Source organism: Anguilla rostrata, chromosome 5 (assembly GCF_018555375.3).
Source record: "Anguilla rostrata isolate EN2019 chromosome 5, ASM1855537v3, whole genome shotgun sequence".
NCBI classification, from domain to species: Eukaryota; Metazoa; Chordata; class Actinopteri; order Anguilliformes; family Anguillidae; genus Anguilla; species Anguilla rostrata.
In genome coordinates this window covers 42,049,814-42,073,746 of record NC_057937.1, presented here as the reverse complement: position 1 = coordinate 42,073,746, position 23,933 = coordinate 42,049,814, and the positions used below count along the sequence as shown (strand labels likewise).

Here is a 23,933-nt window from a genome sequence, read left to right as displayed (position 1 = left end):
AAACCATTAATGGTGGAAAAGTAATATCAGATACATATAAATGAATCAATGTAGGTCTTAAAAAAAAAGTCCTAGAAATGCGTATTATTTTGTAGGTCGTAATTATAGAATTTTTGCTCTCAAAATCTAACTGCACTTTTCAGTGACCACGAATTCTCAACCAGACTCGTTTCACCTACAGTGAACCTATGAGCTCTATTGACTTGTACCATTGAAACTGAAAATTAAATGAGGAAAACAAGTAATATCATGAATACTATAATTAAATGCAAATCAGATGAGTCATTAAAAAGAAATGTTCTCCTAAGAAATGATGTATAGACATTTTGTATGGTCAGGGTACACAGTATAGACATTTTTGCTTCTTCAAATCAATAAACTCATGTCCCAACCTTTCTTCAAGCTGCTGACACAACCGAAACTTGCTCAACCCTCAGACTTACGTTTCTACCTAACTAGCTGACCTATTGAGCCTAACTCTAATTGAACCATGTACTTGAAACACTGAAACCATTAAAATGTGGAAAACAAGTAAATATCATGAATACTATATTTAATGAAATCATATGTATGAGGTCATTTAAAAAAAATTTTCCCTAAGAAAACATGCATGTATTAGACATTTTGTATGGTCATGGGTACACAGCTATAGACTTTTTTGCTCATTCAAATCAATAAAATCAGTCCCATTTCAGCTGTGACACGTATTCCACGATCTTTCTAACTACTAGTACCTATGAGCTAATTAATTTGAACCTTGTACTTGAACCCAAACCTTAAGGATGAACAAGAAATCATGATCATATTAAATGAATATATGTATGAGCTTTAAACAAATTTCCTACCTAACTGTGATAATTAGCATTTTTGCTTACATAAAACCTGAACCTTTGATGCGTGAACCAACTAAATCTCATGATCTTACAATCTCCCAGAACCTATTAGCCTTTATGGCATGACCTAAAACTTTTTATAAAACAATAAATCATTCCCATTTCAGTGAACAAGTACTTTAAAGAAGTTCTAACAACGCTAACCATTGCTATCCTTAACTGTAAGCCATGTTCATTAAAACAAAAACTATAAGTGTCAAGTCAATCAACCATAATTCTCAACCTGTTACCGTCTCCATAAACAATGTACCCTAATTAACCTATTATAATTTGGCCATGGTCATGTACACATGAAAACCATTTTTATGAAACAATAAAATCATTAAACTAAAGTAAATCTATTAGTCTTTAAAAAATTCTCTAATAATTTGATGTAAAATTTGTATGTCATGGAGCATGCTAAAACATTTAATGCTCATAACAAAAATCAGACTTTCTAACTTTGAGAACGTAAACATGTAACTCATTAAACGTAATTCTACCTAACCAGCATACTAATACAAAATTATGCAAGCAATACATTTCATTAATAAGAAACCATTCAATGGTGAACATAAACATATATTTAATTTCATCAAAATCAATTAAGTCATGTAACAAAATGTTTCCTAAGTGAACACAACCTAATACATTTGTACTCATGGACTAACAGTTCTAACATTTTTTAGCTAAACTAATTTAGCCCAACTTATGATGCTTAACCAAAAACCTAAAACCACTCAGATACTTTGTAACCTAACCTATACCCAATTGAGCTTAATCAAAATTAAAACCATGGACTCTAAACACTGAAAAACCCATTTAAATGAAAAACAGATTTATTTCTAATTAAATGCAATGTAATGCTTTAAAATAAATGTTTCCTAGAAAACATTATAAAACTCATGTCCCAACCTTTCTTCAAGCTGCTGAACACAACCGTAAACTTGCCTCAACCTCAACTTACGTTTTCCTACCTACTACTGACCTAATTTGGCCCTTACTCTATTTGAACATTGTCCTTGAAACCACTGAAACCTTACTGGATTGAACCAGTAAATATCAGATCTATATTTGAAATCTATGTAGAGGTCATTTAAAAAAGAAAAATTTCTCATGGAAGAAAAACAGCTGTATTATGACATTTTGTATTGTACATGAAAATCATATGTATGAGGTCATTTAAAAAAGAAAAATGTTCTCCCTAAGAAAAACATGCATGTATTAGACATTTTGTATGGTCATGGGTACACATGCTAATAGACATTTTTTTTGCTTCATTCAAAATCAATAAAACTCATGGCCCAACCTTTCTTCAAGCTGCTGAACACAACCGTAAACTTGCCTCAACCCTCAGACTTACCGTTTTCCTAACCCTAACCCTAGCTGAACCCTAATTTGAGCCCTTAACTCTAATTTGAAGCCATTGGTACCATTGAAAACACCTGAAAACCCATTTAAAATGGATGGAAAACAAGGTAAATATCATGAATACTATAATTTAAATGCAAAATCATATGTATGAGGTCATTTAAAAAACAAAAATGTTCTCCCTAAGAAAAACATGCATGTATTAGACATTTTGTATGGTCATGGGTACACATGCTACTAGACATTTTTTTTGCTTCATTCAAAATCAATAAAACTCATGTCCCAACCTTTCTTCAAGCTGCTGAACACAACCGTAAACTTGCCTCAACCCTCAGACTTACAGTTTTCCTAACCCTAACCCTAGCTGAACCCTAATTTGAGCCCTTAACTCTAATTTGAAGCCATTGGTACCATTGAAAACACCTGAAAACCCATTTAAAATGGATGGAAAACAAGGTAAATATCATGAATACTATCATTTAAATGTAAAATCATATGTATGAGGTCATTTAAAAAACAAAAATGTTCTCCCTAAGAAAAACATGCATGTATTAGACATTTTGTATGGTCATGGGTACACATGCTAATAGACATTTTTTTTGCTTCATTCAAAATCAATAAAACTCATGTCCCAATCTTTCTTCAAGCTGCTGAACACAACCGTAAACTTGCCTCAACCCTCAGACTTACCGTTTTCCTAACCCTAACCCTAGCTGAACCCTAATTTGAGCCCTTAACTCTAATTTGAAGCCATTAGTACCATTGAAAACACCTGAAAACCAATTTAAAATGGATGGAAAACAAGGTAAATATCATGAATACTATAATTTAAATGCAAAATCATATGTATGAGGTCATTTAAAAGCACATTTGAAAATGATAGAGCTGGACAATGTTGTTTTAAAATGTTTTTGGTTGTTTTTACCAGAACAAACATTGTGAACTGAGATGGTAAATTAATCTCATTTTGTGCAAGCAGTGGCCATTGTTTGTACCAACACCTGCAGAAAACAGCTTTCATTCATGACATTTTGTTGGTGTTGCTGCATTTGTAGGAATCCGAGGACATTTACAAAGGTCATACTTGTTAGTGAGATTGGCATGATTTCAGATTGGTTTACCAGAAATGGCATGCCACATGCCAAAGTCTCTTGAATATATCAGAAAGACATTCATTATGAATGTTTTGAAATAAGTTCTTTTGTTTGAGATTGTGTACATTGTACTGCCCCACAGTGTCCACTATTTACGTTTTTAAGTACAGCATAGCTGCACCAAAACGCATACAATGCAGGATTTTTTTAGCCTTGCTGTTCTTTTTACAATCAAAAGTCTCCTCCTCTGTCTTCAATCCTGCCCACTCACCCCCAAGTTGCTGACCAAGTCACAGACATGAATTTATTTGAAACTACTGGTAAATTTCTCCCATCATTTACTTGGACATTGTTTGGTTGGTACCACAAACCGGACACATACAAATCATTAGAAAACCTGACATTTCTGCCAAAACGTGGACATCTGGCAACTCTAACTGGATAGCTAGAGGTCACCTTACTTACAGATCCAACAGAAACTTCAGCTGACGCCACAAAGGAAAATAAATTCCAAGCTTAACATTTTGATTTGCAGTGGCTATCTAGAAATCTGATCCCGAATCACAGGATCTGTAGCCACAACCACCCCTACTCATAACAAATAACAAATATTGAATTTGGTGAAAGTGCGTAAAGGCAGAGATTGCCGGTGCATCATAAATAAGTCTTTCAATGGTTATTTTATAATATTTTCCAGGTAAAAATCCTGCTTTTCCAGGTAAAAATCCTGCATAGTATGACTTTAAGGACAAAGTGCTATAGTTAAATTCGATTAAATATGTAATTTTTTTACAGTGTATCTATTTACAGTTTGGCCTCGCCTTGACTGGGAATTCTATAACCCTATGCTCATGAGATAGCAGGACAACCTTTCTGTATTGGCTGGTTAACTCTCTCTGCCATTTGGCTCATTGATCATAAATCACTGAGTTATCATCTCCAGTACGGTGTGCATGTAGGACTGTGAGAGTCAAAGGGACCATAAATCAGAATTTATTGTCAAGCACTCCTGCAGGGACAGTAAGCTTCCTTCAGTGGCTGTCCATCTGGGTCCTTTACCTGAAATAGGCCCAGGGGATCTTCCTCTACTGACCAGACCAATGAGCGTTTTATTTACAAAAGTGCCCCCAACTGTTATGCAACCATTTATATACATATACAACAGAAAAAAACCAGCACATCAATTACACTTGCGTCAGTGTAGCGCTTGTCCAGCGCTTCCAATAAAATCACACAGAATCGTGACATTCGGATTACATCATTCCAGTTTGAACATGGATCAAACGGAACAAACAGCAGTTAGTAGCAACCCATAACATTGCGTTGGTTGAGCACGGTATGCTGAAATAAATGTATTTAATTTTTGAAACATGATATGTCTGTGTTACTAAGTTATTTGCCGTACATTATGGTGGTGAACAGATGCAATATGTTGACAAACCGACAAACAAATGGTGCGCGCTACATTTACGAAAGCGGTGTACTTGCGCCAAATAACCGCTACACTGAGCAGACACACAGCTAAAACCCGTCCGTTGTAAAAACAAGACCAGGTCAAAACCTAGTATATGGCTGGACCTCTCTGGCCGACCAATGGCGTAACTTCATATCTCAGCCGACCAATGGTGTAACTTCATCACTCAGTCACTCAGTTAGTCACAGACATTTGCGTGTGTAGGGCTGGCCCCGCTGTTGTGATCCAGCCAAAAAAAATCAGGAATGGAGGGTTTGCTCCGTTACAAGCTTTTTTAAATGATGGTTCAAAGATGACAAAAGATGAATAACTTTTAACTCTTGGAATGTGTTTCTTGAGGCATGAGGTGAAGTTACTGTCACTTTATAATAACAACAGTCCTGAGATTAAACTGAGGATTTTGGGTTCAGTATGTTGCAGGTTTAGTTTGCTTATTTGTCCGTATAAACAGCAGAAATGTCAAGAGCCACGTGTTCTTGGAAAGATTGTTTTGAATACTATATAGTAAACACTGTCACCAGATTAGCCTAATCATTGCTGTCGTCAAACATGCTAAGTAAACCATCTCATGACCATTTATTTAGTCATACAATACATTCAAATAATGCTCAGATCGCATACATTTTTTAAAACAACTGAGAAAAGCTACTTTACTGGTAAAAATTCACTAAAAAATGCACCTGAAAGTTTGCTAAATCAGGTCATACATTTAGATTTGCTTCTGTATGCAGCACTTCAAAAATTTCATTAAGTATTTACACTCCCTGCACAACCAATTTATGTTTCTACTGCTGACAGAATTACAGGATTTACATGGTGGTCAGGGGCTGATATACTCTTTCCTTAGGTTATCATCTTTTGTAATCAATAAAGTTGATTTGCTATGTCACCATCTGATCTAGGATGGCAGTGGAGTATAATCGGTAAGGAGCTGGTCTTGTAATCTAAAGGTATCAGGTTCGATTGCCAAGTAGGACACTGCTATTGTACCCTTGAGCAAGGTTCTTAACCTGCATTGCTTAAAGTCACAATCTCGAAGATTCCGTTTTGTCCTCTTTGCCGGTACCAATGGTGAAAAGTGGTAATTGCAGGTGTGTTTTTGAACCTCACTTCCCATAGATCCATCCGGATCCAACCAGTGTCGCCTGTGTGACGTCAGTCAGTTGGCACCTGGGCCACGCCAACTATAACATTTACTATTTACTGAATAAAAAATGGTTGTTATAAAAGTAACGTTATGTACATACTCATTCATTGTCTAACATTAGGCTAACTTAAGCTGTCTTTACACTGCTGAGCCGGGTTAAAATGCTGTAGCAGACCTGGGGTAGAATTAGTGATGATCAATTTCCACAAACGTTCTTTATCCGCCTATTGCCCGGTATGAACATCTTTACACTGCAGAGAAAAATTTGCAGGATTCGCTGTGGCTCGTGCAATTATGTATCCCGTGCACTAGTCTTTTTCGTGAATGATTGCTGTGTGATATTTTTGAAACAACTGCCTTGCAAAATGTTACCCCTGGTGTTTCTGGTTTTGCTAGCTAAACTGTTTGAGGATAAAGCTGAGCTGGGTGTTAAATTAGCAATCAGAACAAGAAGAAAAAAACAAAAACAAAGGAGATTTCATCAAAAAAGGACATCAAGGCTGAAGGAACATATGAGGAAGCGTAATGAAATAATAACAACGCTAATCCATACTGCCGTATTCTTTTTAGTTTTCTCTGGCTTGACATCTTTACACAGAAATCAGACCCGGCTCTGCTCCACCTATACCCCGGCTTTATTCCGATCATTATAATATATTGATGAAATTGATGGCAGTGTAAATAACGGTAACGTTAAGGCCAGTTCAGATCAATGGTTCGCAACCAGACGAAACGGTTTTAGAATGTTGCAGCGGTGTGAACTGGCTAGTTGCAGAGCGTCTGAAGCCGTTGCCTGGGATCTCAAAAGACCCACCTTGTCAAATCGCCAAGTGCAGTTTTACAACGTTTACAATCAGACGTCTTGGAATTTTGCAAGTTGCATCCAGTCTTGTTGCTAATCATTGATCTGAACTGGCCTTTAGTTAGCTACATTGCAACGTTGCAACAAGGTAGCATTGCATTCGAGAGATGGTTTGCGAGGTCAGTACCGGTCGGTAGCGTTAGCTAGCATTTTTTCTAATTGTTAGCTGACATTAGATTGTGTTAATTACATTAGCTAGCTAGCTAACGCAACGTTACCTGATATGAGAGATGGATACTGTGCGCAACATTGTCTAAACTAATGTTGCCTTTCTTGACATGGTCCGGTAGCTAGCATTAGCTGTGCAAATAGCTATGAAATTTAGTAACGTTACATTGTCATCAAATGTAATACGAAATCTACATCAACAAATAATATGACCTCTGATGTTACACAAAGACTTTTTACGGTTCCATAACCCCCCCCCCCCCCACCCCCCCCGCCCTTTTTCTGTTATTGTAACACTAGAAGACACCGGAAAAAACTGTACGCCGCTCACACACAAGTGAGTTAAAGAGCGAGCCTGTTGTGTTAGCTCTGCCTACCCTCTCTGGCGGACCAACCACTGATGGGTGATGGAAAACGCGTCACTAACTATGCGCCGCTTGTGATTTTTTCCCGGGAATGTCGCCACAGACACCCAGTTCTTTAATCATAAATTATTATAATAATAGGCTCAATCACCATTGTGTTACCTAATTCGGCGATAGATAGTGACTTAACAGAAATTTATTTTAATGAAAATCTTTGAGATTATTACATTAAGGATGCAATCTAGTAAATGCTGTGTAATGGTTGTGTCAGTCGCTCTGGATAAGAGTGTTTGCTAAGTGTCTGTAATATGCTGTCAACGCTTTGAAATTTTTTTTTTTTTTCGTTTTACATCAACATCATTGAATTTACTTTATTATTCTACTGTGGCAGTCCTGCAACATTTTGGTACAGTAGCTTACTTTAAGCTTGATTGACCTTATTTTCGTAGTAGTCTCAGTGTCTTCCAGGTTCAGCTTAATAGGAAGAAAAGAAAAAAACGCAATAGATGGAATACCACAACACAGGAACCACCACAAAACAAAAGAATAAAAGACTTTTTTCTCTAAATGTCTCCAACTTCAAAGTCAGCTCTATTCAACTCTATTGTGAACTTCCCCATGGTAGACATGCTATCCGCTTTCACACATGGAACACAGAACATTGCCGTATTGACTTCTCCAGCAATATAAGTGGCTTTTCTTGTTGACACAAGCAATGTCTGTCCATTTAGTTTAGTTTGAGGGGTTGATAGCATTCACATACGGTGGTATCAGCAGTTGCCTGAACAAGCAGCTGTAAAATATTCAGAAAGAATTGTGGAAGTAGGTCAAGAGAATAGCCAAGACATACAGTCCTGATGAGGTATGATTCTGTTGACTTTGACTTACTAGGCAGAGAAGCTAAAATTAGTGTTAAGTAGCTACAGGAACTTTAGAAACTTGTGTAATTATGCCATGGATTTGTGAAGGTGACAGTGTGTGCTGTATACCAAGTTAGTAAGGTAGAAAATTTGCCATTTATTTGCAGTAGTAGAAAACATTGCATAGCAGGTTGGATGTCTTTGTGAAATAAAGAACCTATGTTCTGTAAATGTGACCAGGTCTTGAGCCTGCAAAATGCTGGAGCAAGATTTCCAGAATTCAGAATCTGGCTCTGGATTCACACATGGCCCCTAAATGGTAAAGTTTCAAAGCATTTCTGGGTAAGGTTGTCTGTGTGGAAAGAGTTATAAATACTTCACCCTACGGGGGTTGAAGATGCCGGCTTGCATTGGATGATGCTGAATGACAGCCTGAGGAGGTCGGGTAATTCTTTGGTAGGAACTGGTCCATCGTCAGTCTGACAAAATATTTTAGTTAAAAAGGAGATCTCCTTTTTGAGACTAATAATACCAATACCATGAGAGAAGGCCACTTATGGTGCTCAGAGTTCGGAAAAATAGGGGAAAAATAAATGAAACTGAGAAGCCTCAAAAACCATAGCTTATGTGCCTATTAGGATGTTAATTTAATATTACGAATGTCTTATTTTGTAATAAGCTGATAAAATAGGCCTTAGTGTGCCTTTAATTGCCTAACAAGTTTCCTTTCATGTGTGAGGAGAGGGGAGAGAGGGAAACAGACACAGGTTGGAGTTTAGACAACAGAGCACAGCCCACTTTCAATGTTACAATGCGGTATTGCAGGATCCTGAATCTATAACCTGATATCAAAGCACAGCATCCCTCTCATGTGCTGCAGTCTAGAAACTATGTATTTAACTGCAGGCACTAGAGAGCCTGCTTTGCAATATGCTTGGTAGGAAGTTATGCAGCTGTTTTGCCTGATTCCCTGAGTGCACTAGTGTCTGTCAGGGCATTGAGTCAAATAAAGCCATCCATCCTACTCTGCCCTCCTCTCCTCGACTGGAGGGGGGAAAAAAACACCCAATGGAGCCTCCATGCTGTCACACTGCGTTACAGTGATACGTTATGATACCAACGAAATTATTGCTCATCACAGACTGTGTCCTCTGCTGGCTTCTGAATTGCCAGAAGCCTGTCATGCTTTGAGTGACTACAACAACTCTGACATTTTTACAGCAAAATGCTGTTTTTTATTTTTATCTTATTTTTTGTGGTGTGGTGGTGGTGGGGGGGGGGGGGCTGTTGGCATTAGACCAACAGTTGTCTCTCTCCTGGGGACCTTGTTGACTGCCTGTGCGTCAGGGACTGCTGAAACCGTTGAGTGAAAAGTTGACAGCATGCCCAGGAGCGGGCAATAATGGACACAGAGAGTACTCAAATCTTCCATCTGAAGATCTTCCTGTTAATTGGCTGAGAGCTCCAGAACAGTGTGTTAATGTGAGCTCTGGATTTGTGGATGTGCTTTTTGTAAACATGCAGATCAGGTGTGTGTGTGTGTGTTTATGTGTGTGCGTGTGCATGTGTGTGTGCCCGTGCATGTGTGCGTGAGTGTGTTTGTATGTGTGTGTGTGTGTGTGTGTGTGTGTGTGTGCGTGCACGTGTGTGCGTGTGCGAATGTGTGCGCGCGTATAATTATACATAGTTGGGAAAAAATAGTCGAAAGGAATAATTATAAATAAGCTTTTGTGTCACATAACTTACTAGATGCTAAACTGACCCTCTTTGTAGTGAAGGGATGAAGCAAAAAATGGAAAACAGCATTGTTCACTCACAGTTCTGCATGTGGAGTGGCTAATGCATTTCATGAAACAAATGTATTTAATCTCTAACCAATTAGAACAAATTAGAAATAATTACATAAACAGTATGATTGTGGAGAATGCTGTGACTAAAATATACTATTTAAAGCCTTTGCAGTCTCTCCCTGCTGCTGTGCATTTGATCACCTGCAACTGCCAAATACATGTGGAGAGAAAATTCAATAAGGAGTACAAACTCTGTAATTAGCTGTTCTCTTTTGATTAAAAATATTGATCATTATTGCTTTGCATGCAATTCAGATCAAAGACATTGCAGTTCTTCATAATGTTGACACCTGATCATGGTACCTGATCAATAAACCTTCCAAATGTGGTACAGTATAGCGCAGAAAAATAGATCAGAATTTTAATAAATTTGGCTGACCATTCTGTCATATGTATATTTTTGTTTAGATACAAAGTTGTGTGGGACAAATTATATTATGTTAAACACCAGCTTATATAGTTTTGGTTGTTCCAGCATAAAAATAATTTGTTAGGGGGTGACGTAGCTCAGGAGGTAAGAGCGGTTGTCTGGCAGTCAGAGGGTTGCCGGTTCGATCCCCCGCCCTGGGCATGTTGAAGTGTCCCTGAGCAAGACACCTAATCCCTAATTGCTCTGGTGAATGTGAGGCATCAATTGTAAAGCGCTTTGGATAAAAGCGCTATATAAATGCAGTCCATTTACCATTGTTACACTTAAAACATTTTTGAAAATGTTCTGCCCTGAAGGAGTGCATTCATGCTACTGGATTTGCTTGCCATATGTATGATACAATTTAAGGATGTTGCATTAATTGTACTGATAGACCAGTCACTATTGACTGATGAGCTTTGAAGATGAAATGACGTAGTCATCATTTTATGTTCATTTGAAGTGGTTGAGGATATTACTGTATGCAGTTATAGCAAGCCACACGAAAGTTTCAGCACTTAGATGTGGGAGAGGGCTATTTGTTTAGTGTATTTATAAACTTCCCGTGTCATTGGGATCCTGTTATGGAGACACACTGGTCTCCAATTAACTAGGAATGCATAACCAGTCATTGGCCCCACGATACATTTTTTTCCCTATCTGGCTGACGGGTAATCCAACCAGCTGTGCTGTGGTATCACATGCTTGGAATGCAGATAGGGACTGGCAGCTATTTTCCCATAGGACTCAGGCCATGTTATTTTAGTTTTCACTCCTGAAAGTTCCTCTTTGCTTTAGGATATATGTTTATAATTGAATTATATCAACCTGTTGAATCATTTTGAATGTTGACCACAGTGTGCTCAGAATCCTTGGAGTCTGCTTAACCATGTAAACTAATTTAATTTGGAAAGTATATTTTTATTAATCTTGGGATTTTCATCATGAAACCTCAAAAGGGTTGCAGATGGTTGACTGGAAACAAGATATTACCTGGTAGCTGAAGCTGCAGTATAAAAAAACACAGTCATATGATTTTGAAAATAGTAGTGCTGCAAGGATGTTCTGTACCACACAGCCATGCTGCAGCTTTCTCATTATTATGGGGTGATGAGTGAGAGCTATTTTTTTCAGAGGCCATAAAAATCCCAGAAACCTTGGTTCCAGGACTAACCACTGCAGTTTCACAGGGTGAAACACAAGCAGGTGAGGGTTGAGCCAGCACAGTTTTCCAAATAGTCCCGTAGTACTGAAACTGACATTTTGCTATAGAAAACACCTTCATACCCTGAATTTAGGAAAAGCAAGACCAGGCTGTACTTCTTTACACCACACAAATTCACTTTCTCTGCCCATAGGAAAAAGAGAATAACTCCTCTGAAACAACCATTCCAAGCCTTGGGTGCAGACGTAACAAAATGCACCTTGTTCTCCCACGAGCTTATGAATTTTGATGATAAAATCTCAAGAGTTTCTTGTTCTTTGGATCCTCTCGGTTTCCCTGGTGCTCTCTCATGTTACCTCTCCCCCATTCTAATCTCTGAGAATGTCCTAATGCACACTTTTCAGACCAAAATTCACTGGTTCAGCAGTGAGTACTATGCTGTTCTGGCTTCCTTGCCAGAATCACACAGTTCACATATTTTTGTGGCCGGTGTATGGGTTGTCGCACTAGGGTACATAGTGTATACTCGGTCTGGTAGAACTCGGTCTGTCTTGTTGCTAGTTTGCCTAGCAACAAGGCAGAGCTGTGGATATAAAGGGGCATGTAAGGAAACAGGGACCATAAGTCTGAACTTTAGGACCACATTTAGAAACAACAGTCATGCTCAGACTCAAAATCTCAAATGTCAACATAAGGTAATTTGCTAACTGATGTACAGTACAGGGCAGACACAAGGAATTTTGAGCCACATGTCCGCATCAAGCATGTTACTGCTTTGGAATTTGATAATGTTTATATCATTTGGGGAAAGTTAGATCAGCAGCAAACCATGACAGTACAGAGTTGAAACTTTATTATTTTTCTTTTTTCTTTTTTTAAATGGAAGTTGCTACATACACAGGCTTGATCCTCTAGCCATTAACATTGCTCAGTTGAACCCAGGGAACATGACTAGCTGTCTGTAATGTAAGTAGTCCTGGCTGAGAGGTCAGGTTCACACTGCCCAGGGTTCCTTGAGTTACACCGCTTTAGTTTCCAGGAACAACTGGCACCCAGAGGCTATCAGTTGTCAGGAGTGAGAAAAATGCTGTCTGTTTGGCGATCTCTCATTTCAAGTGAATTTCAATTTCAGTATGCCCTTATTAGAATAAACAGATTAAACAGTTTTAACACACAGCATATATTTACAAAAGCAAATTATATAGATTAGAGAATGATCATATATTATGCTGAAACACAATGATTGTCTTTTGTTGTCAAGACTTTAATGATTGGGGGTTATACATGCAGTCTCTTTGGCTCATTGATGTAGACAGCCATGAGAGTCCAGCTAGTCTGCAGCTGGGATGGCGTCCTTTGTCTGACATGGTTTTTAAAAAAGAAATAAACATCTTGACTGCAGCTGACTCTAAGTTAAAATGGTTAGCAGTACACCACGTTTGATGCCTGAAGATAGCCCGATTGGATACAGTGCATAACAGCACATGATTCCACATCTTTGTTTCATCAAATATTGGATACTGACTTAATCTGTGTACATTATTAAAGCACAGCAAACACTGTAATGGCCTTGAACCAAAGATAACAATAATACTCTTATATCATTTAATGTGTTCTATTAATGCTAAAATGATAAGGCATCATCAAAAGCCTCAGGTTTTGCTGCCAAGTTAACAGCTTGAGCAGCACCCCCAGTGTTTAGACTAATCACTGAAAAAAAACCATAATGACAGTAGTTACTGTATTACTGTAATTGTGTAAAACATTGATTAAATAAACTGCAGGTGTTGAAGCAATTAAATTCAAATTATCGTGCATCCTTTTCATCAGTCAGTGCTGGTTGGGTCTGGAGGGACAGGAAGTCCGTCCTACATTCAAACCTGTTGGCCAGGTCTGGTGTCAATGTCTCTGAGTCTGGTGTCTTAGTGAGGTCAGGGAGTTTGTTCTCCAAGTTGAGAAACATGTGAGTTCCTCGCTGAGGCTTTTTTATGCATTTCTAAGAAAAATTAAACAAAATCTTAATGATCAGTAACAGCACTCATTAAATCCAAACTGAAGTTAATGGATTACTCATTCATCAGGCATTAGCCCTCACAAACAAGTAACCCCTTAATACTGCCTTTGTGTCCTAGGGCTGCAGAAAGCTAATTCTGGCTGCATCCAGTAGATGCTATTTCTAGCCATTGCTACAAAGCTTGGGTGACAGGGCCCTGCATCATAATCTGTAAATAGTTTTGATGATTCCCGTAAAGGCTTAGAAGTCTTAGAAGAGGACTGAGCAGAACTGTGAATATATCAGAGTTACAAGTGAAGACCCATAACTTGTGGATTTTTGATGTAGTCCTTAGAGCAGTCAGGAGCAGGTGCACATACTTTAATAACTGCGCAGTATTTTAAAGTGACAGACTGCAAAGCATGCTACCGGAGTAGCAATCATGTGCTGGGATTTTGAAGTCTGAAGTAAGTGGTGTTTTATTTTTCATTTTCTCTAATTTGTCTCCTGTAGTATTATTAATTTCAGTTCCAGTACAGTACTTTATGCTTTTGGCGCACATTTGTTAAATAATAATTACATGGTAAAATTATTGTTTAGGGAAATTTTAGTTGCGTCCTCTGTCACTGCCAGAAAGTAAATGACTTGTGAATAATCGCTTTGTTGAGAAGAACAAATGTGTTCATACTTTCCAGATCTTGTATTGAATGGGGTGGTCACATTGTGCATTGGCTGTGGGAGGCAAACTTCCTTTACTGTGGGCGTGTGAAAGACCATGGTCTGACCTCTCGGCACCATGGTCCCAAGTTTTGAATCACATTTAAAATGAATCTTTTGTTTTTTTTCCTTCTCAAACATTCACAAAAAGGTATTTGGATTGAAAATGTAATATTTGAATCTGAGAGTCAATGCTTAGGGCTAATGTAGATTGAATCCAGGGAACATAAGCACAAATGCAACTGGGCACATGTGGAACTGCTAGTTTCATCTCCCACGAGCAGAATATTTGTGGAATGCACTAGATTTTATAGTTTTGCGGTGTGCAGTAAACCCGTTTGAATCAACATGGGTAGGGTGCTGCAATAGAAGACGTATCAGTAGCAACTTTCAGAATTGTGCAAGTTTAGTACTCAATAATGCGTTTGTGTTCAACCCAGACAAGTTTTATACTCAAACCCTGCCATGTTAAACTCTTTTGGTGGTTTTATGAATGCTTTACAAATATGAATGCATGAATACATAACATAGATGCAAGATTTTTGTTTATTCCATTTAATTTGATATGCAAGCTGTGTTCAGTTATGCAGTGTAAGGTCAGCTATTTAGGCACTGTACCACTATGGAGTTAATCAGTGTAAGGTTCTTGAATGAGAGTCACAAGGAACATGGGAGACCGACTCTACACCCATTAAATAGTGTAAGACATGTGTTTGCTAAATGCATGTAGTCGCACATGTTCATTTCACTGCAGTCAAATGGCGGCGGTGTAACAGGGAACACATTTATAGGCAGTACATTTACAGTAGTTGTTAGGGAACAGTGTCCATCCGTAAAAACCGTGGCTACTCAACACAGTACACTGAGTCCAGAACACGGTGACTACTTTATTTTATTTCGTGCATTAGGTAGGGCTAGGTCAATGATTGCGCAAACCTTTGGAATGTTAAAAATGTGTTTCAGATGTTTGGACTGGTCAGGTGGTACATCGACATGTATCCCTCAGAAAGTGAATGCGTTCTTTGTGGCCTGCTGAATTCAACACGACATAGCAGTCATGTGTGATGGTTAGGAAAATGGGCTTAGGCTCAACTCCCAGGTGGGACACTGCTGTTGAACCCTTGAGCAAGGTGCTTAACCTGAATTGATTCTATATGTGTGCATGTCTAAAATTAATGAAGCTTTGTTTAAGTGGTGATAATCTTTGTTTATTTTAAATGGTGATATTAAACAATAATAAACAGCAAAGAAACAAACAAGCATGGAGATATAAATGAAAAATAAATATGAAAATTAAAACTTAAGATCCGTTTTGTTTTGATATCACAAGCAATGGCTAATTGAGAGGCTTGTATCGGAGCCTTTCATAATGAGCTTGCTCTTTGGCCATGAGTAAATTAGCAGTTGGCTGTGATGCTAACACATTGTCTTTAAATGGAAAGAAATGGGGTGATCTGATTGGCAGTGATCTCCATCATGCCTACTGTTAATTTATTCCAGTTGAACCAGCCTCTTTTGCAGTTGCCACATAGTTGGGCTATTGCCTGGTGTCAAGAAGTTACTGAAATTGAACTGGTCATGTGTCAATCTGCCAACGCCTTGTGTTAAGGCTAGCATTTGACAATCACGCCTTGACTGTTAAAATAAGGCCGTAGGAAAATTCACACTGTGTGGTGTGATTGGCAGACTAGCCAACACATTTATCACTCTTTTCTGAATTATGCTTTGGAGGCTATGTTTAGAATATGTAAACAGGGACCACATGACTGCCATTATTTTAAACTGAGATCCGCTGCAGCACATCCCATAATGGTTGAAGCTACAATTAGCTGCCATTTACTTGTTTGAACTTTGGATTTAAAAAAAGATACGTCTCTCCAAAAAGAAAAACACAATGACTTGTTGAAGCCAGTGAGTCATTGACAGAATTTTACAGCTATACTTATTTTTGGCTTCGATAAGCATGTGGTGGTGTCCTGGGGATAAATGTCAGCAGGACATAGGAGAGTGATCGAATCAAGTCAAAGTCAATACTTTACTCTTCCTTTGCTCTTGACTGGAGTCAGGTAGTGGAAGCTAATTTTGCTGCCCAGGACAGGCTCTCTGCTGTCCTGGTGTGATTTTCACCAGTAGCCCTGATGTCTTAGCATGTCTAAGACCCACTTACACCTGGATATGTGGGCAATTGAATACAGCATAGTTTATTGTGGGGAAATGCTACATTTAAAAAAAATAATAATAAAATTATCTTGACACTAAAAGTTTATAACACAATATGTGAGAAATTGCAGTATATATTGATATTGTAGGACACCTACTTGAGTTGTAAACTATGTACTGTAGGAGCTACAGGTTTGGAAACAAAAAAGGCTTCTCCTCACTATTTTATATCAAGGGCTGGGCAAGGAGGGCTGTGTCTGTCTCTGGAGTTCATGCCAAGTGCTGCTCTTAATTATTTAATTAATCCAGTCATTTAGGTGATAAGCTATTTAAGCTAAATTACTTGAATGGCCGCTGAATACTGTGCCTGTGTCCCTGTATGAACAATTTACTGTGGGCTAATTTATGAATGAAACAGTGTGGTGTACAAAACTAATTAGCTAATTGGGTCAGGGTAATGGTGGAAAAAACGTGGATACACACTGGCCTTTCTGACACTGTTTTAGACATTGTGTGCTCAAAAAAGTTTTTTTTAAAGCTCCTCAAGGCATTTAAACTTCACACAAGTGTCAGCAGCTGATATGTTGAAGTAAAGTCGGACCCGATTACCTGTTCTGAGCTACCATTGCGCTGCAGTTCAGTGTAAACTGTAAGTGAGCATACCCAATCAAAATGCAGCATTCAGGCTAAATTAAATGACTTTATAAATGACCTTTGTATGTCCTCATTAGTAGGTATACTAATGGGGATTTAATATTACTCCAATACTTCTTTGTCCTGCCTTTGTACTCTGGAAGTCACAACATCATGATACAATTGCAGCTTTACAAATAAGTGCAGAGTACAACATAACCGGACATTAATAATCCTTTGGCAAGACTACTGTTCCTAACATAGTCCTGTTAGAATGAAAAATAGTACTGCACCAAGATTATTAGAAATGCTGTTACTTTCTACTTGCCTATCGATTGAAATGAGCAGGTGGCATTTTTACAGTAATCATATGCAAATTAGAACACAATAGCTTGATTTGATGTTATTATTAATAACACTTTAATATCTTAAGTACACAGGAAAGCAATGCTTATGAATTTGGGGAAAGGGTAACGGGAGACGGTGGGATGATGTCAGCCTCTATCCAAACTGAGCGTGAGTACCATGAATCAAGCCCTCTGAATAATAATCAAGGACCCAAACAAATAAGGGCCTCCGCTTGGACGCGCAGCTCCGGCGAGGCCTCTGGGAATGCTGAACTTGTGATCTGCGCTGGGTGATTTATGACAGGGGACCCAGCTTTACCGAGGCAATGGCGTCACTGCTGAGCGGGCTTCGCGGCACGAGCAGAAAGCTTCCCCGTCAAGGCAGGCCATCTAACGCCACGCCGGAACGTGGAGTGGGGCAAGCCCATCGACGAACGGGGGGCTTGAAATAAGAAATGTCGCCGAGCGACCGTGGATTTGGCGTGCGGCGATCGACGCGAGTTCCGCGCGCTCGCGGAAGAACCTGCGCCACGCCGGCGGGATCACCGTCTCTCAGGAACGAGAGTGGGGGCTGCAGCCTGGCCTGCTGTGAAATCCCTGCTTATCTGCACGGAAACACAAGTCGCTGATATTTGAATCAAATGCGGCGTGCAGACAAGCCTGGCTTTCACACCGCGTACCCCCCGCCACCCCACTATGGGGTCCCCTGCATGTTTTCATGCCTGTTACGGAACGAAAACACGGTCACATTTTTTTTTTTTTAATGATCGTTCTGTTCAGAGAAAAGCAACCAACTGTTTTGAGAAGCTTGCTGCCCTTCTTCAAAATATATTGAATTGTTTATCTTATAGACAATTTTAGCTTAATAATATTTTTCTTATTGCCTGAAAGAAACAGGTGAAAAGATGGCAGAGAAAGCTATTTCCTCAATAATACATACCATATTACAGTTTGATGAGTCTATTTGAAAACTAATTCTTACGCCCCTTGATTTTTTTATGTGGAATGGGTTCATTTCATTTGTAGAATTGCAGCATCCTCTGTCACTTTGAAAAGAAGCGCCGATCTGCTCTTGTGCATGCGGCCAGCCACTTTGAGAATTCACACCTTGGCGTTAACTTCCCTAATCCTAAGGCACTTACAGATTTTCACATGAACATGGCCCCAGCAGCTCTGCACATTTTTCAAAGGTCAAGTGCTGATTATGTTTTTGACTGCACTCCGTTCGCGGACATCCCTGCCAGTCAGGGAGAGCGCGGCTCGGAATGCTCTTCATACCTGAACTCTCAGGCGGAATCCCAGGGGGCCGCGGGACTGTCAGAATTTCAGACGGGCATCCCCATCTCTGGAGATTAGCCTGGCCGTGACAGCTGGGACAGAGGAGGAGTGAATTAGTGCGCGAGACTGAGAGCGGAGCCCCGGTACCATCCGCGATTGACAACTCTGTGAAATCAGGCCCCTTTGTTGTTCGAGATGGAGCGATTCTGCTCATCTGAACATCAATCCCTGTCAAGACCGGGCTGTCAGCAGGTCCCTCTCCGTCGCTGAACTTGTATTAACGGGCTGTCAGCCTTTTGCTTCTGGAGATCCTCCCTCCGTCCCTCCCTCTACATCTCACAGGGTGTTGCCCTGTCAGTAAGACAGGGCAACCTCCTGACCCTTGCCATACTTCTTCGCCTACTGGGGAAAAAAGAGAAAACAATTGTATGTAAATGTCCTCTATGCTGTTTACAACCGTCTGCCCAGAGGGCATGACTCCTCCTTCCATTTTGTGAGCTGTAAGACGTGGAGGATGACGTTACCACTCTCTCACTGGTCTTGTGTCTGATCGCCCAGTCAAACGGGTGGCAGGAGCCTCTGACTGGGTTGCAAGTGACTGACGGGTGAGGATTTTGAATGCCGCTGTCCTGTTGTATGACCGCACCTGCCACACTGTTGTCATGCACACGTGCTTCTCGTTTTGGACGTGCGCATATTTTGAACGCTGCAATCTCCAGAATGCCTCTGAACGTTTTAGAGTGACAGCTCTAATAAAGGACGAGGCCGATGAGCATGTGATTGGGTAGAAGGCAAATCTGCATTTGTCCTCAGCGGCTGGCAGGGACGTACCATTTGACTTTGTGACCGGCCCTGCATCACACAGGATCCACTAAAATTATCTAAGTCTGTGACTCAGAGAGTGAAAATTAACATTCAAATTCTGTCCCTCTGCAGATACAGATCTTGTTTTTGTTTTAGGAGGAAACTTTTGCAATGCTCTACCTGTGAAGTGCTTGTGCAGCCATACGTATGAAAAGTCTTCCTTTTGTTGTAGGTTCCACAACTGACCATTGTAGGACATTGATACTCTCTTGTTGCTAATGTTACATGGAGCATTGAAGACAAGGCCTTCATGAGTGTGAACTAACCCAGAAGCAACAATTTGCTCTAAAACAAGTATACATCTTGAAACTCACCAAGACACTAAGCATGATTGTAATCAAACGTGATTTATTGTGTAATAATGTACAGCTGCAATTCTATGCCATTGTCCTGGCCATGACAAAACAGAACAGAAAACAAACAAACAGGCTTGCATTAGGTTTTGTTTATTTTTTTTAGCTTTTATTGGAGAGCCATCCAATGTTGTGTTTATGCCCATGTTTTTTCCCAAAAAACAGCAGGCTTTGCCTTCATAACCAGGCCTGATGATAGCAATGAGAGCAAAACTCAGGGTGATTTCCAATCATCCTCAGCAGTGCATGCCGTAGGGCAGTGCTGCTGCTGTGCATGGTCCTGGAGGTCTCACAAACATTGGGAAGTAATAGACATATCCTGTGAACCGGAACTGATCGGTTTATCAATGCCCCTCAACATATTTTATGGTCACACTTTAGTAGATAGAAGCCCTTCCTATATTTATGCTAATAAATCCATATCCTTATAATCCTATGCTAACAAGACTAACCCAAGGATCTCTCAAAATGTTTTCTAGCTGTTGTCATCTTGACCATTCAGCAACTTTTTAAAATCATGCTTCCTTCCTTTTAGTTCAGTCAATTTTGGCTTGCTAGCAATAGTTAAAAAGCAGATCAGTGATGCTTTTTATCATTCAAATTACAATGATCTTGTAATTATGTGTTCAATCAAGGCAGGGTGATAAATGTGATAATTATTGCATATTTCTTTAGCGCAATAGCACTTATCTCAGTCATTCAGCATCCTTTCTTTCTGTTCATCTTTATTTCTATAATCATACCTGATTTATGAACTGTACCTATTGGGTGTTAATATGACAGCCAATAATTAGCAAGGGCATGCATCCATGGGATGATGTGATGTATTTTTGTTGACCACTTGGAAACTGCATGACCATGCTTCTCATTGGCTGTCGTGTCAACACCCAAGATCAGAGTGATGTTTTTTTCTGGAAGCATTTCGCGCGGGCTCTGAAACTTGGAGTTTTGTTACCGCATCAGGTATTATTGCATACAAAAAAATTATCATCAAGGAACAGCCTTATGCAATAAAGCTAGTTCAGTGGAACTGAAATGAAACCATAAATTAAACCTAAAAGTAAAACTTACACAGTCAGTACACAGTTAAATAATTATTTTAAAAAATCATAATTAATTACAATGCCATTGTTTTTTCTCATGAGATTTCACATTATCAAGTCAGCATTAATCGACATATAGTTTCCATTGTTGCATAATAACATGAAAGAGACTTATCCAGTGGCCCAAGTTTAAAATAGAAAATGCCATTTTCTTTTGTTTATTCATGGAAGAGGGACAAAACAATACCAACAATTTCCAGGGCCTTCTTGCAGTGTAATGGCAATGGCTCCAGTAGTTATCCGTAGTAATTAAAAGTCAGCTTGAGTAATGTCTCAGCAGGTTCTAGAGAGAGTGAGCAGCACTAAGTATGCATTACTCTTCAAAGGAAGGGGTGTAAAATATTACCCATGACAATTTTCCTCCAGTCTGGGATCCACAAGCGCCAGCTCCCAGAATGTGAATACTGAATGAGACCCCTGTGCCCACTGCTGCATGGTTAATTCCTCTTCTATAGCATAATGAAATAATCTATCATGGGCCTGTCATAATCATTACATTTATTGTGGGCCATTTTGTTTTTGCGGCCACATCGAGGCATTAAGAACCCATCTTAATCTCTGGCAACTGCCTTGCAGAGAGTGCGTGGAAAGCGCAATAAAATTGTTATACATGGACTTTTAATGTTGCATGCTGACACCGCAGCTACCTTCCTGTCACGGTGAAGTTGCACCTCTCCACCTGTGCGAAATAGGTTAGTGAAATTAAAGTCAGAAATAGTAACTGCAATTATCTTCTAGCAGGTTTAAATATGTTCTTGTCTAAAAGGAGTGAGACACATTATTCCCAAATGAAGTGTTTGCTGCCACTTTCTGATACATGGGAGGTGTGCTGTAAAACTGCAAATTAACTGCTGCTCGCTTACAAAAAATGGGTGATGGCAAACACTCTCATCATGGACAGACAGATCAATGGAAAGCGATTTAAATCATCTTGACACCGATAAAAAAATTATGCTGGACGTAATTCCTGGTAAAAGCATAACTGTTTCTCTTTCTGGAACTGTTTCATACATTTATTTGCTGTTTAATAACCTCCCTCAAATTTTGAGTGCAGCGGCCAAAACTGTTTAGTCTATTGTAATTTAATTATTGAAGAGTTCTGCTGTGCATTGAGACTTTGATCGATGTTGAGCAATTGCTGTAATTTTCTGAGCACAAAGGTCTGCAATTTTGTACTGTCATTTCTTCATCTGTTACTGTTTCTGGTATTGTGGTTTTCTTAATTGGCAAGTGCAGTATCCTTTACTCTCTTGATATATGGAGGCAGTTTTGCAATGCGTTTAATGTCAACGGGCCATTCTTTTAGTGCAATGGGAGATGTATTGATATGATATAAAAGTGTGTTTGCATCATGTATGGATCTGGATAAACTTCAAGGAAACCATTGCCAACACTGCCACTTTTTTCTCTTTTCATTTAGTCATGTCATTTCTGGATTCTGAGATATTTGAGAAAATTCACATTGTAAGCAAAGTGATCATTGGGACAAAGTGATCATTGGGCATTTTTGTGATCATGAAGACATATAATTGCAGTTTATGCTTTGAATTCAGAATTTGCAGGGTATGGAGCAGATCTGTGTAACTGAGTTAGTTCTTAGACTGATTTATCCATTGTCACATATTGGCATATTGTTCATATTCTTTGTGTGCCTTATATTGCTAATAACTTTAAATTCTTGCTTGAATAAAATCACATATTAGTGCAACATTTTGTTGACACAAAAAAGCCTAATGTTACTTTATAGTGTATTTCATTGGACAGAGGACCTCCTGTGAGCGATGTGAAATTCATGTGGTACCTGGGGCAATAATATGAGTATGAGTAGCAACATCTCAAAACCTCTCTGCTTTGATTTTGGTCATATTTAATGATCAAAACCATTAGCATTTGGAGCATCAAGGGTATGTATTGACATACTAGCAATCAATACAATTATGGGAAGAGAAATGAGGCATGTGGAAAATTATGGCTTTTTGGTGATTCTGCATTTAATGTATAACTAATAATTGCCTCACCAGAGATTTCAACCTTTGACCTTTTGATCATCCATGTGGTGGTGTCTTCTATCTACACTGCTGACCATTCATTTGGCATTTCTAAGGGGAATTGCTAGCAGCTCATTTGTAATGTTTGATTGATGAGTGGGACGTACCACCTTTGACTTCATATGGCCCTCAGAGCTGTCCATATTGGCCCTGTGGTGCTAGTGAAAAAGTGAAACAGGTTGACTACTGTATGAGAAAAGACTTTCATCCCTTGATTGAAAGTGATTTCAGACAGCCCCCTAGATTCAATAAAATTCTGTTAAGGACATGAGCAAGTATGCTTAGATTCAGTAAAATGAATATAAAATTAACCTTAAGGTTCTGCCTTATGCTAATAAGGATCAGCCTTATGTTCATAAAGACTGAAAGCCTGGTGCCTAGCATGGAGAAGGATGAGCTTATGTCTAAAGAACATGTTCGGCTGTCTCCAGCTTGACATTTCGAAATAAAATCTATTTCAACTGATAATAATAGAATTTACCATGAAATTACTAGTATTAGTATTTCAGGTACTTTGTGGAAATCTGTATTCTGATATGTTTAAAGATGGTAAAGGAATTCTAGAAGATAAATGCACAAACTAGCCTGTGTCAGTTAAAATTATTGGTTGTTTAAAATGAATAGAATTTTAGCACCTGTGCTAACTGAAAACCAGATCTCAGGAAACTTTATGTTATACCATGATGAGTGTGTGTTTGTTCCTTGGACATCTGTTTAAAGCACTACTCCCACATTTTAATGCCTTGCCTAGTGCCACATAAAAATGAACAAACAGCCTCTTTGTTTCAAATAATAAGGGG

General features: G+C 39.1%; 1 protein-coding gene across 5 annotated transcripts in view; it reads left to right on the top strand.

Moving 5' to 3' along the window:
• large2 (LARGE xylosyl- and glucuronyltransferase 2) overlaps positions 1-23,933 on the top strand; it is a 164,090-nt gene that overhangs the window by 46,196 nt on the left and 93,961 nt on the right. The window contains exon 1 of one of the 5 annotated variants that reach the window (XM_064336276.1): positions 13,845-14,097. The exons of the other annotated variants lie outside the window; for them this stretch is intronic. The gene's annotated coding sequence lies outside the window, so the exon portion shown is untranslated. Of the gene's footprint in view, positions 1-13,844; positions 14,098-23,933 lie in introns of those variants that run through there. 5 annotated transcript variants of the gene reach the window in all.